This window comes from Diabrotica undecimpunctata, chromosome 4 (genome assembly GCF_040954645.1).
Source record: "Diabrotica undecimpunctata isolate CICGRU chromosome 4, icDiaUnde3, whole genome shotgun sequence".
NCBI lineage: Eukaryota > Metazoa > Arthropoda > Insecta > Coleoptera > Chrysomelidae > Diabrotica > Diabrotica undecimpunctata.
Genome location: NC_092806.1, coordinates 99,245,630 through 99,269,353, shown reverse-complemented (window position 1 = coordinate 99,269,353; position 23,724 = coordinate 99,245,630). Strand labels below are relative to the sequence as shown.

The 23,724-nt window shown below is 29.8% G+C and overlaps 1 protein-coding gene and 1 long non-coding RNA gene across 3 annotated transcripts in view; one reads left to right on the top strand and one right to left on the bottom strand.

The window, feature by feature from the left end:
- Positions 1–23,724, bottom strand: part of LOC140439824 (uncharacterized) — a 256,661-nt gene that overhangs the window by 58,385 nt on the left and 174,552 nt on the right. The gene's annotated exons all lie outside the window — the stretch shown is intronic.
- Positions 688–23,386, top strand: LOC140438328 (uncharacterized). The gene is made up of 2 exons (XR_011950500.1): positions 688–812; positions 23,155–23,386. It is a non-coding gene; the product is annotated as an uncharacterized lncRNA (long non-coding RNA).

The following is a 23,724-nucleotide window of genomic DNA, read 5'->3' as shown; positions in this document are numbered from 1 at the left end:
GCCCACGACTCAGCTCACCAATAAAAATGTTTTATTGTTAAAGATTTGAGAATTTCGGTAACACTTTTGGATTAATTCGTCTCCTGTAATAACAGATGTCTTAAGAATGCTTCTCTATAATGTCTCTTGAATGTCTCTATGACTCCCTGGTCTAACGGCTGGATTAAGCTTGTGACATTCGGTGGCAAAAATCTGACAATTGTCACCATTTTGTAGATTTTGAGGGTGAGGGGGCATTGTTAACTAGCAACAATGCTTTGATGAGGAGGTTATTTGATTTTAAAAAGGATTTTACACTTGAGACGAATTCATTTTCAAACCATTCTAAAAATAAAGTGGTCGACATATATATATATATATATATATATATATATATATATATATATATATATATATATATATATACTCCATAGTTAAGGGATAATCAAAGAAAAACAAAGGAGGTTTGGCGTACTATGTATGACAATAAATATAGCTTTTCAACTTTTTAGCGTAATTTTCCATCAGCAATTATAATTGATTTTTATTTTATATACATAATCGAATCGAATCATTTGGAATAAGGGAATTATATTTTTTAATTTTATTTTAAAAACTTATTACTATTGTATGGTTTATCAGTTAATTTAATTTAATAAATTGTGGGTTTTTAATCTGTATATAAAAGATTCTGTTTACTCAAAATAAACAAAATCATTTTCAGATTGCGTTTCGTAACAAAGTACCTAAAAGCATAACTAAATTAAAAAAGAAAATGGTATGCTCTACAATTTTTGCAGCTTTAATCGTCATTATAATGACTAACCAAGCTGGTAAGGATAACCTCATAACCACTTAATATGTTCTATTTATTTTATATTTAGATTGATCATTTAATTGAACCAGATCTGTTATTTTCGTCATCATAAATGTTGCGGTAAGCTCCGTGTTGTTTTTTGTTAGTTTATGTATCTATGTATTTTACGTGCTCAAGTTTATCCCAAATTTAATTATTGGTGTATTTGTAGTAGGTACGAGCTTCGGTGCCACAGCACAGATACAGTATATTGCTTAAAAAGAATTCTTTTTAAGCAATATACTGTGGCACAGATCAGTTTAATTAAGGTGGTCACTCGCTACGCAGCACTTGTCAAGTAACTGGCAAGTGCTACGTGATACGTAGTGATGAGTGATACGTAAATATCCAGCACTGTGTATGAAGATAACATAATAATATGCTATTTTTTTTTGTATGTCAGAACAGATTATGTTCTGATAATGTTCATTTTTTTACTTATTTTTTTTTAATGTATATAATTATTTTATTCTTATTCTTTTTAAATATTTTTTTATTTATTTATTTTTTTTAATATCAATTTTCATATTTTTAGATGGTTATAAATAATTTTGTAGAAATTTATATTACGTGTACACAGAATGGCATTTAAATTGGTGGGAAGAGTAGCTCCTTGCAGTTTTGAGTATTGACCAACCGTATTTTTTTTTGGGATGGATATAAAACATGTTTGTTCTTTGCTCTGTTTGAGGTCTTAATGAAGTGCCGATTTGTAATACCGTAAAACGGTTATCTATGAATTTTTGGTTGGTTATCATGAAATCTTAGATCTTACAATCAGATGTCATATTCCTGTTGCGCCACTATTCCATTTGTTTTTTCTTACACCATTGTCGTAGATCAGTGACCGGCATTAATGGTTCACCTATCATTTTCCCTGTTGTAGCAGTATCCTTTGCTAGCATATTTACTATTTCATTTCCGTTAATTCCCTAATGGGCCTTAATCCAAACCAAAGAAATTTGTTTAAACCTTTATTCGTGACTGGACCGCTTCTAAAATATTTTTAATCACTACTGATGAAGAACTTAATTATTTAGTTTGTATTATTGTGTCTAACGAACTTTTGCTATCTGTTAATATAACAAACTTACTCTTTTAAAACCTGAAGAATTGCGATAAGCTCTGCAGTGTAAATAGATATTTAACTTTTGGATCTATCTGTATAAATGCAATCTGACTCTGGCCATTTTTTTTTAGAATTATTTGGTTAATAAACAGTTTGTTTTGGGATTCAAAACTTTAATCTCAATGGCACCCTTCTTTTTGAATCCTTTCGAGTTGTTCTATTCCCTGTTGTTTTTTTTTTTTTGTTTGTATTTACTATTTCTTGTGTTTCTTACCTGTATACACCACCACCCTACACTCCATCTCTCAGGACTGAGCAGCGGTGTCTTCGAGCATAGTACATTCGTGTACTAAGTTTAATTCGCCTCTTCATAATCTAGATCACCTGTATAGTACAAGTGAAATTGAACCGCGTTGATATTCATTGCGCCGAGCTTTCGACATCCTTTCTGATGTCTTCTTCAGGGCTTCCGAGGCCTCAGCCTCCCGAGCCCCAGACACTACTCCACTGATCACTATTCAAGCTCGCAGCAATGGATATCAACGTGGTTCAACCCGGAAGACTGCTGAGTTTATTATTAATTTTTATAATAGTATTAAACTTAGCTCTAGGATTAATTGTTCTAACCGCGGAAATCTTTCCGAACATATATATATATATATATATATATATATATATATATATATATATATATATATATATATATATTGTTATGATGTGTTTTTTGTTTGAATGATGAGCAATGAGTATTTTTAATAATATAATATATAGGGTTTTTATCGCGGTTCTCAAAGAATTAGCTTGTAAGTACTTTTTTAAATTATCTTTATTATAACTATTATGAAACACACATATATATCTAACCTAGCCAATGTAAATTTAAAATAAACTATCTTTAATTTGATGTTCTTATAAAACTAATTAAATTCTATAGACAATGTTAAATTTAAACAAACTATCTTTAAAATTGAAATTGTTATAACACTCACTAAATTATATTAACAAAATTTTGTACCTTTCTTTCACTGAATGCCTAAATGAACTGTTTTCCACTATATATATTCTAATCACCACTGAATGTCTTCGTACTTCGGTTATCCTTGTTTTTGTGAAATTTCTTTTTCCAATTATCAGCTTCTACCAATTTAAGATATATTTTTCTTCACCAGCATTTATAAACCACCAATCAAACCAGCAAACACCATTTATATTTATTCTTCTTTTCAATATACCAATATCCAATTATTATAAGTTGATTTATACTAATCTCCAATCATAATATAATTTAATTTCTTCCAATATACTTTTTTTAATCTTCAATAATTATTTGTGTATAATTATAAATAAACATATTTCTTACTAAACTTTTCTGACTGACTTCTTGAAAATTCTGAACAATTTACTTCACTAACTAAATGTGTCTACTAACTTTCATAATGAACTGGCCTGACTTCTGACTAAAAACTGCCATCTTGAATCCAAATCACGGGTATTTATATCTTTTTGGATATTCTAGAACCATCTGGTAAGAGATCATGTTCCAATTTGTTCTATTAAATACATGTCTGAATTTTCTGGAACAAACCATTTCGCAAACATGGCCATCTCCGGTGATCCAGAGAATTCCATTCTTTTCTATTAATAATTTTGTTGACATTTAGGCTTTTCAGATCAGAATAAACATTTAAATCATTAAATATATATAAATTAAACATTTTAAACTAACATTATTATTATAACCCCACTTATATTCGTATTATGATTAATTTCTATCTGTCAATTTACTGTATAGTTGGTTGCCTATGCACATGGCTCACTTAAATATATTTACAACATTAAAATACAACTTTTTACACTTATTATATGCTAATTTATTAAAAATGCCCTCACATAAATATATTTTTATTAAATTCTCTAGTATATAACTTCTTAAAATAATCAAATACTTTTTATATCTAATATTATGTAGTATATAACTTATAAATTATTTTCTATAAACCCCAATCGTCACAATACCCCAAATTAATATTTAAAATAAATAATTGACTTATTATTTTTTTAAACATTAATTTTCTCATACCTTATTAAATTTAATAAATCAAATTTTTTTTTTATTTAAACTGTGTTAAATACATCCCTGTTCGCTGTCTATGTCAAAGCAGAGAACAACACTGCACAGTTCGGCTATTCTATGGTCAAACTGTCATGTCAAATGGAGAATGGATTTTATCAGAGAATAAAATATAACCTTAATTAAAAATATAATCTATATTGTGTTCTGTTTATTTATAGACAAAATCTAGGAATTGTTTGCATTCAAAATAACTTTCATCAATATAAATTGGTAAGTTTTTCCACTTTATTATATTAGAAAGACATTTATTTATAGAATCAATTTTGTATCTAACCCCAAATTATGATTTTTAGGGTAAAAAATAATTTCCATATGTATCAGACAATAAATATGATGTCAAATTGATTCAAAATAATGAAATCTACCATCTATTTAACAAATCAAGTCTATTGAATAAAATGGATATATCAGTAAGCTGTTAGTGTTAAGTTTATAACCTAGATATATCATTACTTTTTGAAAAATTGTACATTTTTCTTGATTTATTTTTAGTCCAACTTTGTCTAATCTATTTATTATAATTTTTAGGTGTTTCTCATGATCTTCAGCAGTTTTAGAAAAAATTAATATATCATCAATGTAGTGAATTACAAAATGTTCATATTGATCCAAAATATCATGAAGACATCTACATAGAGCACTGCAAGATGATTGAAGTCCAAATGGTACTACTTTGAATTGATATACTACTCCATCTATCCGAAATCCTGTATACTGTCTACTTTTTCTTTCTAGAGGTATTAACCAGAAACTATGCTGTAAATCAATTTTAGTGAAAAATGACATTCCTGTAATTCTTCCTAGTATTCCATCTATACTCATTGGTGCTTCAAATTGCTTTTCAGTGATCTTGTTAATATTCCTTGCATCCAAACATAACCTGATTTCACCTGATCTTTTTTGTACTACTACTATGGGGTTAATAAAACGTGTGTCTGCCTTCTCAATGATCCCATCTTCTAACATATTATTAATTGTTTTGTTTACTTCTTCTCTGTATTTATATGGTATTGGGTATGATTTTGTTTTAAAATCTTTTTCTTCTTTAACTTTTATACTATGGATATAATTTTGTGCAATTCTATTTTCTCTATTGACAAGTCCCTTGTGTTGCTGCAATATGGAAATGACTATTGATTTATATTCTTCAGGGCAATTTAAAACTTTCATCATATCTTCTTCTTTACAAATCACATTATTCTTCAATATGTACTCATTATTCCTTGCTTCCAATTTTACGCACTCCGCCTCGTAGGCATCCATCTGCTTAAAATTTCCATTCCTTAAATATTCACTACCATTATTCTTTACATTCTTTTGGGACATTTCCCTATCATCAAAATACATTTCTTCTTCATAAACATCATTATTTTCTTTTAATAATATCCTATCAACTCTTATTCCTTCTTCCACCTCATCTTTCTGCATAAATTTAATTATTTGCCCTTCCAAAGTTACCATTTTTTTTTCAAAATCTATCTTTACTTTCTTCTTTTCCAATTCATCATTTCCCATTAATATATCAACACATAAATCCTTGACAATAAATCCTTGCATATTAATTTCTTTATTAAGAATATTAATTTTAAAATTTGCTAGTTTATCAATTTCACCCAACTTCTTATTATTTGCACCAACAATTTTAATTTTTGGAATCTTTATTATATCTGATAATTTTAATGTATTAAAAATAAAATTCTCCGAGACTAAAGTACTTTCTGAACCAGTATCTATCATAATCTTAATCATTTTATTTTTGGCCAAAGCATTTATATAAATTAAATTAATAGATTCAATAATTTTCTCTTCATCTAAAGAAATAAATTCAGAAGGTTTTTCATAATAGCAATGGCCTAACTTGTAATTCAGAAAGTTTACTGCACAAAATTTTGATTATTAGAATTGTCAGATTGTATCTGACCACTTGGATCTGATGTCCTATGTCTTTCCCTACTATGACTTCTACTCACATTTTCCTGCCTTGTACTACTTCGTTCCCTGTCTTCGCAGAATCTATTCCTTCGAACACAATTTACCTGTCTGTTATAGTTAGGTCGCTCTGTATTTTTTCTATTGTTAAAATCTTGTCTATTATTATTAGTACTGTTATTAAAATGTTGTCTATTATAGTTAGTATTATTATTAAAATTTTGTCTATTATAACTAGTATTATTATTAAAGTTCTGTCTATTTGGATTACTGTTATTATTATTAAAATTTTGTAAACTATCACCATGCCTAGTATTATTGTTATATGATTGTCTATATTGTTGATTATCATTTTTATTATATTGAAAGTTATTATTGTTTTTTCTGTTGTTATTATTACTTGTCATATTGCCTCTTTGTATTCTTTGAATAAAATTAATAAAACTAATAAAATTGTTTGAATATTTTGTACAGTTACGGTTTGCACAACATCAGCATCAAAATGTCTAGATACATTTAAGACTGTTTCATCCTCTCTAAGTGGTGGTTCTAAATATTTTGCAACTGTTATCAATTTCAATGCATAATCTACCATATTTGATTTTAAATTTTGATTATACTTTCCAAAATATAGAATTTCTCTAAACTTGGCTTGCTCTAATTCACCCCAATAATAATTTAAAAATTTATTTTCAAATGTTTGAAAATTATCTAAATTATTCTCAATACTAGCAAACCAAGTTGCTGCATTGTCATTTAATGTCATTCTAATATAATCTTTAATATCATTAATATTATTCACAAATCTTAATTTATGTTTTAAACTATTTATGTATACTCTAGGATGCAAATTTTTTATATTACCAGAGAATTTAATCCCAGTCTCATTCGTTAAATTTAAGTAAGGTCTCCCTATGTCTCTCATTTGTGAAATATCATCTATTCTCTGTTCCACATTTCTTATTTGATTACAATTTATTTGGATATTTTGTTGTATATCGTCTAATTTTTCTTCTGTGTTTCTCCTGTCTCCGTTAATTTTTACTTCTAAGTTACATTTCTGTAACTCTATTTTCTGTTCTATATCTATCTTATTATCTTGAATAATCCTCTTTACTTCTGTCCTCTCATTTTCTATCCTTTTCTTGTAGTCCTTCCGTATAATTTTTATTTCATTTGCTACTTTTTTCTCTGCAGCTTCAAGTTTTTTATCCATTTGTTTTTCTATTTGTTTTACAATTTTATTATTATTATCTTCTATTTTCTTTTCTAATTTTCTATAATTCTCTTCTAATTTCTGTTCCATTTTTTTCATGTCTTCTTTGACTTCTTTTGAATTCTCTTCCAATTTTTTTATGTCTTCTTTGATTTCTTTTGAATTCTCTTCCATTTTGTGTTCTATTTTTTTCGTATTCTCTTCCATTGTCTTGTTCATCTGCATCATTAATGACATCAAAGCTGCCATATTGACATTTTCCTCTCTTTCTGGATTCATTTCTGCAGTATCTTGTGGAGCTTGTGCTAAACTCTCCTCTTGTATAGGTTGTGTGTCTACTTCCAAATCTTCTTCATTCTATTTGCTTCTTGTACCTTTCTTTCCTTGAGACATTTTGAGACTTTACTTGTTCAAATACAATTAATAATAAAATCTATAATTTTTGCTTTCTAATGAAAATTAATTTAATTATGTGAGAGCACTTATCTTCCCAAACTAATTCTTTTAAATAGAGAGCCACCGCGTTGGGTGCCAAATTGTTATGATGTGTTTTTTGTTTGAATGATGAGCAATGAGTATTTTTAATAATATAATATATAGGGTTTTTATCGCGGTTCTCAAAGAATTAGCTTGTAAGTACTTTTTTAAATTATCTTTATTATAACTATTATGAAACACACATATATATCTAACCTAGCCAATGTAAATTTAAAATAAACTATCTTTAATTTGATGTTCTTATAAAACTAATTAAATTCTATAGACAATGTTAAATTTAAACAAACTATCTTTAAAATTGAAATTGTTATAACACTAACTAAATTATATTAACAAAATTTTGTACCTTTCTTTCACTGAATGCCTAAATGAACTGTTTTCCACTATATATATTCTAATCACCACTGAATGTCTTCGTACTTCGGTTATCCTTGTTTTTGTGAAATTTCTTTTTCCAATTATCAGCTTCTACCAATTTAAGATATATTTTTCTTCACCAGCATTTATAAACCACCAATCAAACCAGCAAACACCATTTATATTTATTCTTCTTTTCAATATACCAATATCCAATTATTATAAGTTGATTTATACTAATCTCCAATCATAATATAATTTAATTTCTTCCAATATACTTTTTTTAATCTTCAATAATTATTTGTGTATAATTATAAATAAACATATTTCTTACTAAACTTTTCTGACTGACTTCTTGAAAATTCTGAACAATTTACTTCACTAACTAAATGTGTCTACTAACTTTCATAATGAACTGGCCTGACTTCTGACTAAAAACTGCCATCTTGAATCCAAATCACGGGTATTTATATCTTTTTGGATATTCTAGAACCATCTGGTAAGAGATCATGTTCCAATTTGTTCTATTAAATACATGTCTGAATTTTCTGGAACAAACCATTTCGCAAACATGGCCATCTCCGGTGATCCAGAGAATTCCATTCTTTTCTATTAATAATTTTGTTGACATTTAGGCTTTTCAGATCAGAATAAACATTTAAATCATTAAATATATATAAATTAAACATTTTAAACTAACATTATTATTATAACCCCACTTATATTCGTATTATGATTAATTTCTATCTGTCAATTTACTGTATAGTTGGTTGCCTATGCACATGGCTCACTTAAATATATTTACAACATTAAAATACAACTTTTTACACTTATTATATGCTAATTTATTAAAAATGCCCTCACATAAATATATTTTTATTAAATTCTCTAGTATATAACTTCTTAAAATAATCAAATACTTTTTATATCTAATATTATGTAGTATATAACTTATAAATTATTTTCTATAAACCCCAATCGTCACAATATATATATATATATATATATATATATATATATATATATATATATATATATATATATATAACCATAAAACACTGTTTTCAAAACTTTCACAAAATTTATTATAATATCTTATCACTACAGGTGTTCGGCATAGTCTCTTTATTAAGTGATCTATTTTTGGTATTTGTTTACACTTTATAGTCTTTAAGTTAATTGGTTGAGAAGGTAAGAACTGTTTGGGGGGCCTTTTTTTATCTTTCTTCTGCGATGTCTTCCAATGATGACTTAGTCTCCGGATTGTGTTCCCGAGATACTGTCCAATTTTCCAAAACACGCGTGGCTCTGCTTCCTTTCTCCAAAAACTGTTACACAAAAAACAGCACTCGTTCAGTTTCTCTCCAAATAAAAAAAAATCACCTCCGACTCGTTTCACAATAATAATAATAAGACTTTCCGCAAATTGCGTCTCCCGCCTCTAATGGTTATCTTGTACAAACTGTATATAACTTTTTTTTATCTTACAGATTTAGGTCTTGTGTCTCTTCGGACACAAGAAGGTTGAGATTCTCGACCTGGGTCTCGATTCGTCTACAACTATTCTGCTCACTAACTTTAACTCACACACAAAAACTTATACTTCTTTTTCACACATTGTTCTTAGAGTGAACTTCTCGTTCTCGATCTTAAAAACACAATAATTCAAATCTCTTGGTTCAATTTTCAAGTCAACTGTCCTATTTTCATCCCCTAGTACTTTTCAGCCAATCAACATTCATTCATAAAAATTCATCCCACTACAAAATATCAAATTGTCCTAATTTTAAATTTCAAGAAATTAAGCGTGTTTACTGTGATTGGTTTTTCCCCCAATTAACAGGATATGATATCGACTAAGCTTTCTTTTGTTTTCCATCCATCCATCCAATGGCGCTACAGCCCAAATCGGGCCTTGGCCTCCTTCAATAGGCTTCTCCAACCATCTCTATTTACCGCTGTTCTTTTCCATGAACGCGTTCCCAGGCAGTTTCTGGCATCCTCATCGACTTCATCTTCCCATCTCTTTTTAGGTCTTCCAACAGGTCTTTTTCCCTGCATTCTTGCATTTAATAATTTTCTGGGGATTCTATTCTCATGCATGCGGACCACGTGCCCTGCCCATCGTAATCTCTGCAGTTTAGTATGTTGTGCTAGAGGTGGTTCGCTATATTGCTCGTATATTTCTCTATTGTACCTAATTCGCCAGTTGTTGTTTTCACTTATTGGGCCCAGGATCCTACGTAATATTTTTCTTTCAAACACATCTAATGCATTGGCAGATTTCTGTGTCACCACCCATGTTTCGCAACCATAACTTACTATGGGCCTGATTATTGTTTTATAGACCCGGAGTTTTGTTTTCCGGTGTACGTCTCGCGATTTGAATATGTGGCCCATCGCGAAATAGGCTTTATTTGCCAGCACAAGCCTTCTATTTATTTCCGGTTCTTCTTCATTGCTTGCGACCAGATCCATTCCTAGGTATGTGAATCTATTTACATGTTCTATATCGTCAATAAAGTGTTGTTGCACCGGTCTATTTGATCTGGTTTGTATGAGTAGTTTTGTTTTATTTGTATTTATTGCTAGCCCTACTGCTTCTGCACTCTGTTTCAACTCAACGTAGGTTTCTTCCGCTGCATTCATTGTTCTGCTCATTATGTTTATGTCATCTGCGTATGCTGCTAATTGGGTAGACTTGTTTGTAAGTATGTTATTTCCGCTCACCGTCAACCATCTAATTACATATTCCAGAACAAGATTAAAGAGCGTTGGAGCTAGTCCGTCGCCTTGTTTCAGTCCTTGCGTTATCGTAAACGCATCAGTGATCTGTCCCTGAATACATACCTGTGCTTCTGTTTCTGTCATTGTCATTTGCACTAGTCGTATTAATTTTGATGGTATGCCAAATTCTTTCAGTATATTAGGTAGAATTGTTCTATCTATTGAATCATAGGCTTGTTTAAAATCTACAAAGAGATTGTAAACGTCCATGTCATATTCCCATGCTTTGGCTAGTATTTGTTTAACTGTAAATAGTTGGTCAATGGTAGATCTATTTTGCCTAAACCCTGCTTGATATTCCCCGATGATTTTTTCCGTGAGAGGTTGTAGTCTTCGATTAATAATGTTTGTGAGTATTTTGTATCCCGAACAAAGTAAAGAGATGCCTCTATAATTCTGACACAACAGTTTGTCTCCTTTTTTATGAATAGGGCAGATTATACTTTTCTTCCATTGTTGGGGAATTTCTTCTTCTATCCATATCTCTCGTATTAGCTGGTACATCTGTTGTGTCAAATTCCTTCCTCCTTGCTTGAGTAGTTCTGCCGGTATTTTATCTATTCCCGGTGCTTTATGGCTTTTTTGTATGTGGATTGCCGTTTGGACCTCCTCTAGCGTTGGGGGTCTAGTTAATTCATTTTCTTCTCCATCTTTCCCCAGTTCTTGTTGTTGTACCTCCTGTCGTGCCTGCTGCTGCCACTGTTGTTGTAATGGTAGTTGTGTCCCTTTGTTTAGTAATTCCTTAAAATATGTCATCCAGGTTCTCTTAATTTCGTCCATATCGCTAATGATTTCACCTTTCTTATTTTTGCAGAGGCTAGTCCTCGGTTTGTATCCTTGTCTTAGATGTTTGATAAATTGGTATGCGCTACGTGTTTCGTTTTCCTTAAACTCTCTCTCTATGTTTAGTATCCGTTGGTTTTCATACTTTCTCTTTTTCTGCCTGCACAGTTTATCTGCTCTTCGTCTTTTGTTCTCATGTTCTGTTTTTCTCTCTCTAGTACGTCTGAGTATGTAATTCTTATGCGCTTCATTTCTTTCCTGTATAGCTTGTTTGCATTCTTCATCGAACCATGTTTCTTCTCTCCGTTGTGTCTTTGTTCCTAAGACTTCTTTCGCTGTGTTGAGTATGATACTGCTTATTGTGTTCCATTGGTTTTCTATTGTGGAGTCTGCTCTGTTTTCTTCTAGTAATTTTTCATCCACTGTTCTCTCAAATCTTTCTTGTACCTCAGAGACTTTTAGGTTGTCTAAGTTTAGTTTTTCTTGTTTTGTATATTTTTCCTTTACCTGTCGACTGATTTTGCATCTAAACCGTGCCTGTACTAGCAGATGGTCTGAGTCACAGCTTGCACCACGTCTGCTTTTTACATCTAATATACTCGTCGCCATTCTTTTTTCAGCCAGTATATGGTCTATTTGATTGATCGTATTTCCGTCAGGTGATATCCAGGTGCCCTTATGTATGTCCCGATGTGGGAAGCATGTCGAACTGATAATCATATTCTTTCCAGCTGCGAAATCTTTGTTTTGCTGCAGCCAAAAGCCTCCTTGTAAAAGATAACATCTATTCATAGAATTACCTTCGAAGAAAATAATATACAACCCATTAGATATCTAACATTAATTTTAAATTCATATCTGCTACAAAACTATGTATAATTATTTGTAAAGTTTTAAACAATACTTTCTTACTTTCTAAACAATCCTGAATTGTTTGTCTATACAAATGTTCTTAGAAACCATTTACTGTTTTAAATCCACTGTTCTCCGAAAACACTTATTAAAAATAAAACATTTATATTTATAAATTTTTAACCTATATAGAGTTTTGAATATTTATCATCTCATGGTATTTTTAAAATAAAAATTTATTTTATTTTTATATGGTAAATAGTATGATAAATATGATAATAATCTTGCTTGCTATTTTCAATTCCAATTTCGTTCCCTAATCCACCTGTGGTCAGTTCAGATACAGCCAGCTATGGCTACTTGATTTTCACGATATTTGCTAACTTCACATAGTTTAGCCTGCTTATGAACGTAATTGCACGGGGTTTAGTGGCTAGTGCAGCCATTATTAAGAGTTGTGAGTCTTGTGAGAATCAGTTCTCAAAATCGTTTTCTGATAAAACAGGACTTTACAAGACATCCGCAGCCTTCTGATATCAATACAGAGCATTACATTTTAGTATCTGATCATCGGTCATAAAACCAAAAAATCAAAGTGTCATTACATCAGTGGCGGATCCAGAAATTTTTGTCGGGAGGGGGGGATCATGGGTTTTGAGGGTGATTTTGATATAGGATTTAGATTTTTGTACCTTTCAGTAGCTGGTCCCCAGAAATTTTTGTCGGAAGGGGGGGGGGTCATGGGTCTTGACGGTGATTTTAATATAAGATTTAGATTTTTGCACGTTTACGATTGATATGATTTGTACTTCATGTAAGGGAACCGTTTTCTCAATAATTATTTTAAGCAATATATTAAACCAATGAGAAGTTATTAAAACCCAAATACCCTACAGGTGCAAATAAGGGTACAACATTAAGGGGTCTTAAACTTAAACAAAAAAGTAATAATTTAAACCCACATACTCTATGACAGTAAAATCAAGTGTACAAGACTATTAAACCAAAGGAAAGTTATTAAAATATAAATATTGAAAAATCAAAAAATATCAATTTAAACTAGGTATTTTAAGGACAATTAATTTAAACCCACCCATCCCATTGCTACAAAATCAAGAACAAGCCAAGGATAAAAAAGTATAAACCAAAGTTAAGTAATTTAAATGCAATAACTGAATGTAAGTGTAAACATTATTGAACGTATTAAACATTCTTAGTAAACTCTATCTTATCGTTGGATATCCCATATCAATTTGTAAAAATTCCATTTATTCCTTATTGCTATACGGAGTGGAAACATGGACTCTCGGAATTACAAGTGTGAGGCGTCACGGAAAACTCTTGTTCTACTATGGAATATGCAGTAGGTGGTCCAATAATATCCTGGAAGGTGTCAACAAGTTTTTTTATTGCAACTTTATCTTCTGGTGTGTTTTCAGTTTTAGGTAGAACAACTCGAAGATTAAATAGATTCATAACTTCCGGTGAAAGTCATTCTTCTAAATCAGTTAAGATATTGTCTAAAAGGGGCAAATAAATAGATCTTCGGAAATATTCTTCGCAAGAGTTAGCAGGTTGATTTTGACGACAGGTTTGACGAGATACTATACGAAGAATCTTCAATTCGATGTCTAGTTGTTTAGCTATTTCCTTTACTTCATAGTAAAGTTTTCTAAAAACAGATTCAGCATTTGATCTTTTATTTCGAAGAATGCATTTCGTGTCCTCTATGGCCTCAGTCAAAATCTAATTTTGGTGACTGAAGTAGACGACGTACTGATACAGTTGTATCTAAAATACACTAAGACAAACTACTGAAATGAGAAATTCTGGGCTTCTAATAGTTTGCATTAATGAAAATGCATCAGCTGACGTTTTACTGTCCTTCCACGTAGAAATGATTTCAAGAGCGTTGTACTATTTAATAATTGATTCGCCCTGGAACTGAAGATGACCTTCATGCCTTTCAACCCAACGAGTTTCACAAACACCTTGGACAGCAACCCCCAGTTCCTTCTTAATAAAAACATCATATCGTTTGGGAGAGGCATTAGCAAAAGCTACTACTTTTTTCGTAGTTCCTGAAGCATTATGACATGCTATAACTTTTGAGGAGCTTGCCAAGGAATTATTTAAAATATGATCGCTACATGGACAACGCACAGCATGTTTGGCTGATTTTTTTTAATTCGTTTACTGCACCTTTCGTTTCGGATGCCATTACTGAGCAACTGTCGACACCAAAACCTACGCAAAAATTTAAATTTAAATTAAAATTCTTTACGGTATCTTCAACAATGTGGCCTAAAACAACTCCAGCTAAGCGGCGTTCTCCTTCTGAACCAACGTCTTCTTCTCGAATCGAGTCGTAGACGTTAATACATGTAATGAAATCTTCTCTAATCTAATTTAAATAAAGATATCGCAGAGACAAACTTAGCTGACTGATGCTTGAAATATCTGTCGTTTCATCAAATATGATGGCAAAAAATCTGGCTTCCTTAACGCGTGATATAATGGTACATTAAATTTCTTCTTTACGGCAAGAAATGATATCATTTTGAATAGTTTTACCAATTAATGCAGCATTAGCCGGAGCAGTTTCCAAATGTTTTCGCAGATCATTATCGAGAGCATCTATCCTAAATTGAAGCAATGCTCTAAAATTGCCATCATTTTTTTCTGTACCATCGCTGTTTACAATACTTTTAATATTTTTATCATCCCTATGCCCTCTAAAAGAAATATTTTGTCTACCACAAAGAATACCAGTTTTTATTATTGGATTCAAATTCTTCCTATTTTCTTATATTTTTGCTAAGCGATAAGCATGTATACGATTAACAATTTCCAATTTTGGTTTATTATATGTTAAAAGAAAGTCTTTGCCAGAATTTACAGCGTCTATATGATATTGATTTTTTTCACGAACAATCAAATCCCCTTATTCTCCTAAAAGCTTATCAATTTTTTTCAATGGCTCTTTTAACAAGTTTTCGTAACTTCGCATTTTTTTGATATCCACAACCTATCCCAGAAGTAAAAAGAACACAATACTTGCAAAAAAGACCTTTCTCTATATCTGAAAGAATAAGCCATTCAAATTTATTTAAATGACTACTCTGAGCATATTTTTTAGTTAACTTTGCTACTTTCATCACTTCATTAAATGGGAAGATGTAATGTGTAGGAGGTACCCATAGTTTTTCTAATAAAGATTTTTTCGAGTAATCGCTTACATTTGTCTTTCCAATATAAAATCCGATGTCATTGGAAAAGTGACCAGGATTTTCAGAGGACTGCGTCTCCGGTATTTCACTCAAAGAAGAATTTGATAATATTGTATCTTCCAACTAACTGATTTAATCTGTAAATAATAATATTGGTGTAAATTCTTTTCCGACTTTATATGTAATTTAAACATTTTAAGAAAATTTACCTAAAGAAAATAATTAAGTAGATTACTACTAAAGTGAACAATTATTTTAATGTGTTTTATAAATATTTACAAAATTTTTTTGGGCGCAAATATGCAGTATTTTACGCAAAAATATGCATAAAACATTTATTTATTTTACAAACTAAGTATATGTAATTAAATATTTAAGTATTTAAACAAATATGATATTACTTCGAATTGTGATAAATTGTAATATATTATTAAATGCTGTTCAAAATGTTGTAACAAAAACTTATGGCTTCTATCTGAGTACATATTATTGAAAAATTTCTTTCGACATCAAGTAATATAACTGAGGTATTTTTCAAATTAAATAAGGAAATAAAACAAAATATAAACCCAAAGAAAACTCCTGAATTTGATCTCATTGAGAAGTGTTAAAGCAACTTCCAAGGAAAGCTATAATAAAAGTAACACATCTTTCTTTAGACTGAGGTACATACCTACCAAAGATATGAAAGGTGACACAAATCATAATGAAACTAAAACCAGGAAGACATCCACAAGAAGTTTTTTCATATAGGCCTATTTCACTGATTCCTGTCATGTCGAAATTATATGGAAAAATACTTTTGAAGAGACTAAAACCGAATATAGAGGATAGAATTTAATTCCTAAACATCAGTTTGGGTTTAGAGAAAGTCACTCAACGATAAGTAAATCAAGTGCATAGATTAACAGATATAGTAGAAAAAAAATTCTAGAAGAAGGAAAGTCTGTGTCGATGTAGCGCAGGCTTTTGACAAAGCCGACATGACGGATTATATCATAAAATGAGATGCTATTTACCAAAACAATATTCTCAACAACTAGAATTATATATATCCGACAGATACTTTCGAGTTAACTAGTAGGAAGCATATTCAGAATTTATACAAGTTAAAGCTTGTGTTCCACAAAGAAGTGTCCTGGGACCAGTGCTATACTAGCTATATACCATCATTGAATCTACTAACACAATTGCGATATTTGCAAACGACACATGCATCTTAGCAGTCGGAAAAAATCACATGTTAATTTTACTAACAAAAGAAAACAACACATTCCAGTCAATATAAATAGAAACCAAATAGGTACCCTATGTAAATACGGAAAAATATTTGGCTATGACATTAGATTCAAAGCTACGCTGGAAAGCGTATACATATTAAGAAAAAAAGAGAATAAACAAAAATTATGTTCAGAAAGATGCACTAGTTGATGTGGAAAAATCCACTGGGTCTATGTACTTAAAACAAATTGTTATTGTATAAGCAAGTCCTTAAACCGATATTAATGACATCTCTATCGTGATATTGAAGACTCATAAAAAGTCCAGATTATGTATTCATTTTATACATATATACTTACAAAAAGCTATAATTTATTTAATATAAATATGAAACATTATTGACTGTCTTTATACACATTCAATTCAATTTTAAAATGACTATAATACGTAGAACATAGAAAGGATATACATAACTAATACACCTTAACTGTATCCTCCAGAGGGTCATGTGCAGGCTCATTAATATTTGAAAAAAAAGTATTAGGTTTAACTGATCTTGGCGTAAAATAATCCTCAGTTCTACGTCTTTTCATTTTTAATAATGAATTAAGTAGGTTATAGATTTCTCAATGTATATTGTTAAATTGCTATCACTAGATCACTATTTTAGTAGTATTCACTAGCGTATCAGACAGAGCTAATGCAACAATAATATTCACTTTGATATTTATTATAGATAAATTATAAAATATACCACACAGTCTCAACAATTATAATACAGTATATTCCTCTCTAGTGAGGCAAATTTGGCCAGAGAAAATAAGATCGAAAAACGTGTTTTTTTTACGTTTTTGTCCCAGCTGTAGCTATAAATAAATACCCTTTTAACTGCCCGCAATAAACTTCTTCGGAAAGTTACAATTTATGATTCACAAGTGTCATTGTAGGGGGTTGTCCATTTGCACCTAATAATAAGAAGGTCCTGTCCTAATAGACAAGATAAGTGGTATAAACAAACCAGACAGCTGTTGATTTGAATAGAATTATTAAATTTTTTTAGTAAATTTCAACATTATGACTATGTCACAGTATATTGCCAAAGAATATTCTTTATAAAGCAATATACTGTGACTACGTTAAATCAAAGCGATATTGTTCTGTTTCTCAATGCAATTCAAGATCGACAAAAGATATTTCTCTATTTCTCTTTCCTAAACTGGAAAACTTAGGAAAAAAAAGAAATCAATAAAAAGAAAATACCACTATCATTAAGTCAATAACATACTGAGAATACATAATTTATTTTCTTGAATAACAGAAATACAAATACTTACCATGTTGGGATAGTATCGTGAGGATTTTTCCTCATGATTTATTAGGGAATCTTTTAAAGACAAATCATGTGCTATGATCTTTTTTGACAGGTGACTCTCCAAGTTAAGGTTGATCTCATGTAATCAAATGAACTATCTTACAATAAACTCAAAAAGTTATTTATTTATGTTAATATACAATAAAGTACTTACATGTCAAAAAATAGTATAAAATAAAAATTAACATATTAAAAACAAGGCATAATATAAAATAATGTATATACTAGGTAGTAAGACAAACATTACACAAAACATTATACTCTGGGTTCCCAGGTATACACAAAATAGGATTCTGGATTCATCAATACACAAGCCAGTTCCAAATATTTAAGTTAAAATTTAAGAATTCATCACTTGAAAACTGCTTCCCCTTCAACCAATGGACTCTTTGCTTCACCACAATACTCAAAGATATCATTAAGGCTAATTTCCATTTATAAATGATAAAATAAGTCGTCTTAAACCAAACTAAATATGCAAAAGCAATGGTAAACATTAGTTGTTTATACCATTGATATCGGCCATGACACTGCAATCGACCTGCCCCCTACATTCAGTTTCAATCGCGAATACAGTTTTTTGTTTTAACGTATATCATTGACAATAAAAGTAAACAACTCTTTTTTGTTTTAATGTATTTCATTGACAATAAAACTAAACAACTTTTTTTCAAAAACGCCATTCAAACAATATTTAGCATCTTATATTGCTCCGAATGGCTTCACTATAGGAAGTTAATGTTTTAAATTACATATTCATATGTATGCACAGTATTATTTTTGTTTGATATAACGAGATCGGCTTTTAACTAGGTAATTAGTCTGCCATTTCAGTTCTTGTTATATAGGGAGTCTACTGTACATATTCAAATTACAAACAACCAAAAACCAATTCGTAGACAAAACTGAAGATAAGAAATACCTAATACAAAATAAAAATGTGCTGACTTCGAGCGAAAAGACACGTCATGTACATTGAATGAGCAATCATGTGTGGGCGGTAATTCTATCTCATCGGTAATCGAACGATTCTCTGGCACTCAAATGAGACCTACCCCTAGAATAAATGAGTTTGAATCATTTCAACTCTTGACTTCCTGCTTATAGGGTTAAAAGGTTGGTGGTTTTTAAATTATTTTTTTAGGATTATTTTATTAATATTTATTTTTGTTTGGGGGGGGGGGTCATGGCCCCCTTGACCCCCCCCCCTTGGATCCATTACATTAGATAGTTTCTGTACAGACAAAATTTTTATCTTACAAAAATAGTAGATAAAATAATACACAAGAAAATGGAAACAACATAAATATATATATATATATATATATATATATATATATATATATATATATATATATATATATATATATATATATATATAAATATCAATATATAGATATATATATATATATATATATATATATATATATAAATATCAATATATAGATATATATATATATATATATATATATATATATATATATATATATATATATATATATATATATATATATTCTCGATATATATATATATATATATATATATTCTCGATATATATATATATATATATATATATATATATATATATATATATATATATATATATATATATATATATTGAGAAAAGGAGTACGACCGTCAATCCAAAATAAACTAAGGTACACTAGAAGAGTGGTGGGTTTTTCGGTCAAAGTGGAGAAATAAAAGACAAAGAAGGTGGCTACTTCATCTATTTATTGAAGACGTTTCGCTTTCTGCTCAGAAAGCATCATCAGTTCATCTAAAAAGAACAATATGAAACCAAACATCCATAGAGAAGTTACAACAAAAGTGTGTTACCTTACAAAGACATGTAGCAGTCAATGATGTTAAAAATATGAAAAAGCTTACAAAACTGGACATTCAGAGTTAACGTTGTATAAAACAATTAATTGAAACTAGGTATAGTTTGCAATTTAACAAAATTAGCACAGCAAAAGAACATGTGATAAACATACATGTATAAAAAAGTTATTATAAAAACTTAAGTAAACAACATTAAGGTTTATTTTAAAGTGTAAAGAACTAAAAAGATCATAAGAATGCATTTCCAACAAATTTATTTAATAAATTAGATTTTAATTTTAACTTTAGGTAACATTATAAGTTATTTAAGATTAATAGTAATAAGATAAAATGAAGTTACCAGTCTTTAGCTTACTGAGTACTCTGATATATATATATATATATATATATATATATATATATATATATATATATATATATAATATATATATATATATATATATATATATATATATATATATATATATATATATATATATATATATATATAGTTATGATATGTAAAATCGAGAAAAATATTGGTTTGTTTAAAAATATTTCAAAGTTCAAAAACATTAAAATAATTCAGATAAGTAGGATAATATCCAACAAACATTTCTAAGAAGGAAAGTTATTAAATTCTTGGATTACCTGTACTAAACAAAATGTAAGCTTTGCATAAATTATTTCTTTGTTATACTTGAGTGACCCGCATAATTTTAAGTGAAATCCAAAGACAATTGAACCACATTAATGCAGTGATTAGAGACAAATAGAAGAGATTTTAGAAAGAGGTTTTTGTTAGTTTTAAGAATTATAGAAAATATTATTTGTAAATAATAAGTAATAATAAGTTTTAGGAAATTTTATAATTATAGGTAAAAATTTGTTTGTTATCGAAATGAAAAAATTGGGGGAATTGTGACGAGTTTTGATTGGCGGAGATTGAAAAAAGGTGGGATAAGTATGTAGGAAAAAGTTTAGCGAGATTGAGGAGGGAGAAAGGAGAGTCAGTTGGTTTTTCCAAATCTGTAAGACGAACAAGGATTGTTCTCTGGCGGTTCCTGAGAAGTAGCAAGCAGTAGTGTTGAATGTTAGTGAGTTTTTGTGGAGTTAGTGTATCTGACAGAAGCTGAAGCAGCAAAATATTGTAAGTCATATTTTCCTACTTATATTCCAAGAGTCACTGTTCAGGCCAACGAGAGATTCAGTTTATCGTAAAGAGAAGATATTCCAAGAGTCATTTTTCACTCGGGCCAACGAGAGATTCAGTTTATCGAGAGGAGAAAGGCTATCATAATTTGAATGATTGTTGCTTTTGAAGGAGATCATTAAGGACGATATACTTGCAACAATCTGTTGTAAGATTGCTGCTTACATAGGGAGCGGTTGAGAGGAGATAATATAGTCTACAAGGAACAAGGATTTGGACCACTCATCATCAGAGAGAGATATTTTTGTTTTCTGCAGTTTTTTTTCTTTTATTGATAACACAATTTTTACACTTAATTTAGAAAGGATATAAATATTTTGATTAGGAGAGTTAGAATAGTTCGGGATTTTGAGATTTCAATTAATATTGTTTGTACCATTAATTTTGATTGTTCACGTACGTAGAACAAAATTTTTGAGAATCATTATATGAGATTTGTTTATTGAAAACTTTTGAGTGTGAATTATTTCATTATTTTTATTTCAATATAGTGTTAGATCATATGTGTTTTTTATTATTCCGGTATTCTCTGGACCTTACCTTTCACATGTAATAGCATAGATATTGAAGCACGAATTTAACCCTGAGATAAAAGAATTAAAAATTGTGATAGAGTCATAATCATATCATCTAGATAATTTTAATTAATCAAAAATTAATTAGCTAATTATTGCTTGGCGCACCAAGACTTTAAATATCACAATAATATATATATATATATATATATATATATATATATATATATATATATAGAGAGAGAGAGAGAGAGAGAGAGAATGTATAAGATCCTATAACAACTACCATATTTTAAACGGAAAATAAGAAAACGCGTAAAGGAGGTGGGATGTATTTTGCCGAAAGTGGCAACTTCAGACAATGGTATAAAGAAAAGAAGAGAAAAGCTATAGTTATAGCCAAGTTTGTACTTGGCCTATGATATAGTTTCGAGATCAAAATTGTGGGATTAAACGTAAATCGGTGTTTATTATGGCTGCATGGCTATTTGTAAATATATTGACCTGCTTCAGCCCCAAAGCTCTCGTCACTTTATCTTAATGAGTAGATGATGTAAAATTTTCTGCTTGAAGAAGTTAGAAGTACATTACTCTAGTGGAATATATATGTTTCATTTTCCACTACTACTGAATATTCCTACGTCCGATCCTTCTACAATTTTAGATCCTTGTGTGAACCATGTATAACCCAGCTGTCTACTTTAAGTATTTTCTCTGCCTTATCCCTCTCGGAGGCAAATATCCACTTGGAAAAGTATCTTAGGCCTATATCTGGGTACCGTAAGGTCACAAATCATCATCCACTCGGTATACTCTATTTTATGTCCTGATCTTATTGTTAAGTTTCTCAGGTTTTCTCGTAGTCTAAAATATGTAATTTTAGTCTCCTTATCAATATGCTGAGAGCTATTATTACTGCCGTTGATCTGTCCTCCATAGCCCTGTGGTTCAAAGGCAAGCAAGTTTTTGCATCTTGCATAGTTTAAGGGTGGCTCCTTTTTACTTCACTTTTGAGCACCAAACCACTGTTTGCATTTCTAATTGTTCGTTTTACTACCACATTATAAATTCAATATAATATGTAGATTTAGATGTGTACTATTATGATATGTTAACTTATAATAATTTTTGTAGTAGGTAGATCTAGAAAATCTTAAATCTGTTTAAAGTAACACATTTAAGATTTTCTGTTTCTACCTACTTCAAACAGTTTCTATGAGTTTTACAAGTTAGTCACAAATCTCTGGCAGCATAAACTAATATATATGTTTATTTGACAAACACAAACAGAAAAATTAAAATTTGTTTCTTAATTACAGATTCTTACCTAAATTGTGGTGAAAATGAGCACGTAAGATGTGTACACTGCTGTGGCGAACCAACATGTGAAATTAAAGCACCCAAATGTTCTTTTTGTACACTTGCTTGTAATCCGTATTGTGGATGTAAGGCAGGATACTTTAGAGATACAAAAACTGGAAAATGTGTTAATGATTGTTAATGAGTTAAACTAAATTTTCCATATAAAAAATAAATAATAAAAATTTTGAATATTTTTTATTTAATTAGAAATGTTCCTTAAAATATAATATTGAAGAGACAAGAAAATGAAAGAAAACTACAGAAAAATACTAAATGAAACGAAAGGCCTCAACTCAACCTCAAAAAAATATATTAGTGTAAAAATAAATTGACAAAATTGGGTTAAAAAAATTCTTAGTTAAACGGCAAAATAAATATGAGAAATAAATATGGATATAAGTAACAACTCGACCTCATAAGAATAGAATCTAAATGTAGAAAATGCTTAAGTACCAGGGTCTTAAAATAACCTTTTATGGGAATAGACCACATGCTGTTATTATGTTAAACAGGCACGTTATTATGTT